Source organism: Nerophis ophidion, linkage group LG24 (assembly GCF_033978795.1).
Source record: "Nerophis ophidion isolate RoL-2023_Sa linkage group LG24, RoL_Noph_v1.0, whole genome shotgun sequence".
In the NCBI taxonomy this organism is placed as follows: domain Eukaryota; kingdom Metazoa; phylum Chordata; class Actinopteri; order Syngnathiformes; family Syngnathidae; genus Nerophis; species Nerophis ophidion.
This window is the reverse complement of record NC_084634.1, coordinates 16,504,659-16,513,102: the sequence shown is the minus strand read 5'-3', so window position 1 is coordinate 16,513,102 and position 8,444 is coordinate 16,504,659.

Here is an 8,444-nt window from a genome sequence, read left to right as displayed (position 1 = left end):
AATTTAGCATGAGAGCTTGGAATAAACAAAAGCGTAGCGTGTAAGCTAGCGTGAATATACAAACAAATCAGTCGTCACTGTTGCACGAAGGCAAATTAGGATCCCAGGCAGAACAACAAAAAGGGGCAAGCTTAAATAAGGCAGTAATCAAAATAAAAACAGGTGTGCGGCGAAAGCAAGGGCAGGTGAAAATAATATCTAACTATGGTGACAGACTAAAAAGGAACTAAGGAGTCAGACGGAGAGTGATACAAAAATGGAAACAAAACAACAATCTGTGAAGATCCGAGCATCGGATCGCAATAGATTTGACGTTTAAAAAAATAATATCCGTAAAGTTTTGTGGCCATGTCTGTTGACCTTTTGTGTTTTTTTTGCATCATGACTAGGGAAGGTTGTTTGCATTGGGTCAAAGAAATGTGTTTTGTATTTTCCCATCATGCTTTGTAATTGGTGTCAAAGGGTTTTATTTTTTATGGTGATTTAACAACCTTTTTTTTTTTTTAATAATATCCACAAAGTTCAGTGTCCATTGATTGGATTTAGAGTTGTACGGTATACCGGTATTATTATAGTACCACGATACTAATGAATCATATTTTCGTCGTCACTTCGTGTCATTGCTGGTTTACGAGCAGAGGAGCATGTTCGGCAGTGCACAATCACAGAGTACTTACAAGCAGACACAGTGTGTAGACAGAAATGGGAGAACGGACGCATTTTGGCTTAAAACTAACGACAAAGGTGAAGCTACAACACTGAAACACCCTCAGGAAGAGGTGCTTTAGGACCTGGCTAGCTAGCTAGCAGCTAAAGTCCATCTTCTTCACTACACACCGTTGCTCACCGGCGTCAAAATGTAAACAAATGCCATTGGTGGATCTACACCTAAAATCCACTGCAATGATACCAAGTATAAGAGCGTATGTTGTTAATACCACTATGGATTTTTAGGGATCACAACATCTCCTTTTGTTTTTTTCAAATTTATAGTATGTTTGTAAACTCAGGAAATATTTACCTGGACACATGAGGACTTTGAATATGACCAATGTATGATCCTGTAACGACTTGGTATCGGATTGATACTCAAATTTGTGGTATCACCCAAAACTAATGTAAAGCATCCAAACAACAGAATAATAAGTAATTATTACATTTTAACAGAAGTGTAGATATAACATGTTAAAAGAGAAATCAAGCAGATATCAACAGTAAATTAATAAGTAGATTAATAATTACATTTCTACCACATGTCCTTAATAATTTTGACAAAATAAGAGAATGGAAAAGGACACAATATGTTACTGCATACATCAACAGATTAAATTAGGAGCCTTTGTTTGCTTACTTACTAATAAAAGAGAAGTTGTCTTGTATGTTCACTATTTTATTTAAGGACACACTTTGAATAAGAAACATATATTTACCATACCGTAAGATTTTTTTGTTAAAATAAAGCCAATAATGCCATTTTTTGTAGTCCCCCTTATCTAAAAAAGTATAAAAAAAAAAAAATCCAACTAGTGTTGTCCCGATAGGGACAACACTAGTTGGATTATTTTCCCCCCATCATGACTAGGGAAGGTTGTTTGCATTGGTTAAAAAAATGCTACACATTCACATCATCATTAAATAACATTGACCTCAAGAGTGGAGTGTTTTGCATTTTTCCCATCATGCTTTGAAATCTGGCGACTTATCCAGGGTGTAACCCGCTTTCCGCCCGATTGTAGCTGAGATAGGAACCAACGCCCCCCACGACCCCAAAGGGAATAAGTGGTAGGAAATGGATGGATGCTTTGAAATGGATGTTGTAGTTTGGATTTTTTAATGGTGATTGGATTTTCTGTTTTATAATATCCACAAAGTTCATTGACCATGTCTATTGACATTTTGTGTTGGTTGGAATAATGAATTTTTTTGCATCATGACTAGGGAAGGTCATTTGCATTGGATCATATAAATAAATGTTCCATATTTAGAGCATTGTCAAAAGTCATTTTAATACACATTCCCACCACTTGTGGCAGTAGTGACACTATCAAACAAACAGAAGAAGTCTGGAGTTAAAGTAAAAATATTGTTTCTTAAGCGCAAAAATTATCACTAAATTAGTGAAGCTGTATTTCCATTTGCAATTTAATTTTATTGACAGTTTTTTTAAAGAAAAATATATTATTATTATTATTATTATTATTATTATTATTATTATTATTATATAGTAAGTTAGAGTATATGTTAGCACTGCGTAATTGTATTAATTACTATTTATTTCTTAAATCATCCTGACCTGAGCCTTGATAAAAATATTGGCGATTAACACATATTTTGGACTTTGTTGATTATTTTACTGTGTTTGGTATTGTTATTTTTTTCCAGCGGTCTTATTTTCAGTTGTAATTCCTGTTTGGCTCTACCATTCTTCTGCCCTGAGTGCTGTCACCCTCACCTGTCCCTGATTGGCATTCTGGGCACGCCTGTTCTAGCTTGCCAATCAGGCTTGTTTACATGCAAGCCTGCCCTGCAGACGAGGCTGGATCACTTTCTTATTTTCTCTCGGTCTTGAACCCCAAGATGCAGAGACAGAAGATGGCGTGCAGGTAGGAATCTCACTTAATACTCAAATACAAAAAAAGTTAATCTAGCGGGGAAGTGCACAGGAAACATTAGCACAAGCAAAACAACGGGATACATGGAAGCAGGACTATGTAGTCACTAACAATGATCCAGCAGCAGGCCGGCATATAAAGAAGCTTGATTTGGGAACCTGGTAAAGGTGTGCAAACTATAAAATGTGTACTATTAGTGGACATGTTGCGTATGATCAGCTAAGACTGTGTGTACAATTGATATGTGCTGCAGAACACCTTATTTCAATGTGGCTTTCACCATGGAGACACTCATTTACTGCACATTCCTTTTATAATGCTCCTACCTGTGTCTTTTTGTTTTGAAACGTGTAGAGAACCTATTTGTACCACTTTTTATGGGCATTTTAGAAGCAGTCTGACAGTAGATCTGCAGAACCTGCTTTTCTAGTGCGCTGAAGGTGTGCGCTCTTAAAAAAAAAAAAAGCCAGCACTAACTGTGAACGTGCCCTGACATGTTTGAGATTCAATAAAATGCATAATACCATTAATTTTTTTTTTTTAACAATCCAATATTGAAAAATACAGGAACAATAGCATACCAGTTGCTGGCTGACAACTAAGACTGTCACACCTATGGATCATGTTTTGTTTTGTCATGTTATGTTTTTGATTTTGGACATTCAGTTACGTTTTGCACTTCCTGGTTTTGTTCGTTTCCATGCCAACGTATAAGTTCCCACCTTGTCACGCCCCTGCCCTCAGTCCCGCACCTGTTCCTGATTGTCACAGCCAGTATTTAAGCAATTTTCTTTCTGTTCATCATTCTGGGATCTTCTCACATGCGCACGCACCCTACCCATGTTGCACCTCCTTCATGTCCAAGGTTTTGTATTTATGCCATTGTGCTAGTTTTGTTTTGTTGGTATATAGTCATGCCATTGTGCTGTTTTGTTTTAAGTATAGTATAGATTATTATCCGCCACAGAGCGCATCCTTGGTTTGCCATTTTGTAGTTTGTTTGTTTATTTAATAAATATCATGTACTTACATTCATGCCTGACTAGTCCCACATCATCCTTGCATCGAGGAAGCACAAACATCCACAGTCCAAGCCTGACAAAGACGTTAATCGTTAAATGGTGACTAGAGAGCTACTTGCTAGCTGACAACTAGCGCACTAATCGCTAGCTGGCAACTAACACGCCAATTGCTAGCTGACAACTGAAGCGTTAATTTCAAGCTATCTCTAAATGCTAACAGGAATATGATTTTTTAAATTAAAGATACATGTTATTTATTGTTCATTGACATTTATTAATAATCTAATGTTTTGGTTCAACTTTCATGTGTTTTAAAGGCATTTGCATTTGTGGAAAAATTGCAGGGGGAAATCCCCAAAAATATAGCGATTAAAAGAAATTTACCAAAAACCTACCGGACCTAAAAAAAAAACAAAACACGTTTATGATTTTTTAAATTAAAGATGCATGTTATTGTTCATTGACATTTATAGATAATCTAATGTTTTGGCTCAACTTTTTTCATGTGTTTTAAAGACATTTGCATTTTTGGAAAAATTGCAGGGGGAAATCCCCAAAAATATAGCGAATAAAAGAAATTTACCAAAAACTTACCAGACCTAAAAAAAAATTAAAAAAAATAAAAATGTTTATATACCACTTTATATGTAGCATTTTAACAATAAACAAATAATAAAATAATACAAATGCATCAATGGCAATGGTATGCCGCCAGGGCCAGCAAGGCCTTCTCTGCTGGCCTAACATAAACAGAAATCATGATCATAATTAAACATAAAATTAGTTTTTGATTTATTTTCCATAATTATATCTAGAATCATTCATTTTCTCAATGTTATATTATGCTCCTTTAAGCGCTGTTGCTTTTAGGGTATAGAGTTGTTATCCAATCAAAATTCAGCTGGCTTGTGTTGCCATGCTGTAGGAAATCTGCCCAGATCCTTCAGAATCAATATTGCAGGCGTCTATGCACTGTAGGTGGACGGACGCAAACATTTGACTGACAGTTGTGATAGCCAATCAGATAACGAGTTTGATTGATTGAAACTTTTATTAGTAGTTTGCACAGTACAGTACATATTCCGTACAATTGACCACTAAATGATAACACCCGAATACGTTTTTCAACTTGTTTAAGTCGGGGTCCATGTTAATCAACTCATGGTACAAATATATACTATTAGCATAATACAGTCATCGCACAGGTTAATCATCATAGTATACACATTGAATTATTTACATTATTTACAATCCGGGGGGTGGGATGAGGAGCTTTGGTTGATATCAGTACTTCAGTCATCAACAATTGCATCAACAGAGAAATGGACATTGAAACAATGAAGGTCTTACTTGGTAGGATATGTACAGCGAGCAGAGAACAGTGAGTTCAGATAGCATAAGAACAAGTACAGTGTATACATTAGAAGTACATTTGATTATTTACATTAGGTTATTTACAATCCGGGGAGATGGGATGTGAATGGAGGAGGGTATTAGTAAAGGTTTGATGTTGCCTGGAGGTGTTGTTTTAGAGCGGTTTTGAAGGAATCTAGAGATGCACTTTCTTTTACACCTGTTGGGAGTGCATTCCACATTGATGTGGCATAGAAAGAGAATGAGTTAAGACCTTTGTTAGATCGGAATCTGGGTTTAACGTGGTTTGTGGAGCTCCCCCTGGTGTTGTGGTTATGGCGGTCATTTACTTTAAGGAAGTAGTTTGACATGTACTTCGGTATCAGGGAGGTGTAGCGGATTTTATAGACTAGGCTCAGTGCAAGTTGTTTTACTCTGTCCTCCACCCTGAGCCAGCCTACTTTGGAGAAGTGGGTTGGAGTGAGGTGTGATCTGGGGTGGAGGTCTAAAAGTAACTGGACTAGCTTGTTACGGGATGTTTGGAGTCTAGATTTGAGGGTTTTGGAGGTGCTGGGGTACCAGGAGGTGCAAGCGTAATCGAAAAAGGGTTGAATGAGAGTTCCCGCTAGAATCTTCAAGGTGCTTTTGTTGACCAGAGAGGAGATTCTGTAGTTGTTGTCAGTAAGGCCTTCTCGATGGCCTTAGGCAGATATATAGTGATTTTTCTGAGGTAACTCTCCTGAAGGACTCAATAAAGTACTATCTATCTATCCATCTATGTTATGAGCTAGGTAACATAGGAACTCCATTACCCAGCATGCTACAGTAGTGAAGAGCATGTGCAGTAGCCCCGTTAAGGTTGTTGAATTTAGACATACCGACAGCTGGATGTTATTGACGTGCACGCTGTGGAGTAAACTTTAGGAACTCAGCCGACACCTCGTCTGCATCTTTAATGATTAGATGGGACAACACATATATCTGCAAGGCGATTTTCAAGAAGGATATTTAAAGAGAAACGCCATCTTGTGAGACGTTGTCAGCCAACCCCGGAAGCGAGCTGTCCCAGCGATGAAATGCGAGTTCGTAAATTTTATTTCTTTACTTTTTGACATTTAGTATGTTTTTTGCAATTTTAATATTGACAGTACTACATAAGATATGTTTAACTTGCTGATGCGGGTTTATTGATTTTTAAATGGGCCAGAAAATAACCTGTTTTGTACAATGGCCAGTCGTGTGCGGAAATGTGTATAGTATTTCTCCAGCAATGGTCATGTGGTTGCATAAATTATGCTTAGAGATGTCCGATAATGGCTTTTTTGCCGATATCCGATATTTAACTCCTAATTACCGATTCCGATATCAACCGATACCGATATATACAGTCGTGGAATTAACACATTATTATGCCTAATTTTGTTGTGGTGCCCCACTGGATGCATTAAACAATGTAACAAGGTTTTCCAAAATAAATCAACTCAAGTTATGGAAAAAGAAATGCCAACATGGCACTGCCATGTTTATTATTGAAGTCACAAAGTGCATTATTTTTTTCTTAACATTCCTCAAAACAGCAGCTTGGAATTTGGGGCATGCTCTCCCTGAGAGAGCATGAGGAGGTTGAGGTGGGTGGGGCTGGGGGGTTTATATTGTAGCGTCCTGGAAGAGTTAGTGCTGCAATGGGTTCTGGGTATTTATCAGACATCTCTATTTGAGAGGTAATCATTGAAGTCGGACATCACTGAAGGCCTAGGTGGGAAACGTACCGCCCGCCACTGATCGATGGATGCAAAAGGTATGAATAAAACTACAATAAAAATTAAAGCATGATAAAAATTTGAGCACATATACGATCATTTTTGATTAATCATAAGCATAATAATACTGGTCGCCTCACAGCGACCCATCAGCGTTCCTGTTCTGTCTGAACGGGTTTGTGCTGTAAACAAAAATGTTGTTGTACTTTTTGCAATGACAATAAAGACCTACCTAATAAATATATGTATGTAAAATGGTAAATGGGTTATACCTGTATAGCACTTTTCTGCCTTTTTTTAAGGAACTCCAAGCGCTTTGACACTATTTCCACATTCACCCATTCACACACTGATGGCAGGAGCTGCCATGCAAGGTATTAACCAGGACCCATCAGGAGCGTAATGAAGTGTCTTGCTCAAGGACACAACGGACGTAACTAGGATGGTAGAAGGTGGAGATTGAACCAGGAACTCTCAGGTTGCTGGCATGGCCACTCTCCCAACCACGCCACGTCGTCCCTGTATGTATGTATGTATTTTTCTCATTAAAAAGGGTAATCCAAATCCTTTTAAGTTTCCTTTTAACCGACTCATTTTGTATTCAGGTGGCTCACATGTGCAGAGTGTGCAATTGCCAAGGCTAAATTTTCCATTTGCATTAAAAAAATAAAAAAACCTCACAGACAAATGGCTCACAACTGTGAATCAATTCTCATTGTTCACTTAAGAGTCGTTCAAAAGACTCGATTCACATCACATCTCCAGACCGTATACATTTAAATCAGACAGTTTTAGATGTCGTATTTGTTTCATATTGAGAAAGCGATTGTTGATCCACCATCTCCTCGTCATACCTATCGGCATCTGGGCAAAAGTTACAATATTTTATACATCCATCCATCCATTCATTTTCTACCATTTGTCCCTTTCGTACTCGGTGGGGTTGTGCTGGAGCCTCATACACACAAAAACAATCCAGGAGATTCCTAATTTCTGCAACAGTTCGGATTGATTTCATCCTTAGCATAGCTGTACCTGTGCACCAAAGCCCACAGTGACACCCAGTGGATGGGAGGGTATCTTGCATAACATCATCAGATGTTTTTCCTCTGTTTTAATCGTAAAATACACCAGGACAACAAATATCCTTTACGTTTATGAGTTATCCCGGCAAACCCAAATGAAACGGACCCAACTGTCCCTTTACATTCGCTCCAACTTTGTGGATTAACTCTATATCATATATGAAAGCGAAAGGTAATATGGATTATTCCCGCGAGCTGATACAGGAGCTCATGCACCACCAATAAGGGTCCAGGTAATGGGGAACTGGGAAAAAAAGACCACAGTGCATGCATTTCATCACGCGGGCCTCGCCTGTGAGTCAGTCACGCGTGACGGAAAAATACAAGGCATGAAATTAGCCACTCCTCTGTGATCCGTCTCAATAGACATCGCTTTCTCCCTTCTGTACATTTCGCAACATTTCCATTACAAATGAGGCGGCAGGAGAAATGCAGATTAGATTTCCTATTAGGGGTCAGCAACGCCGAGCCGTGGAAAGTCGCATCAAATGCGGTAACATAATCTTACGACTGCATTAGAGAAATATTTGAATAATGTCCGATGCATTTGAAATGAGTTTCAAACATATTCAACACTGGCAGAGACTGAGAGCTCAGCTTTGGTAAACATAG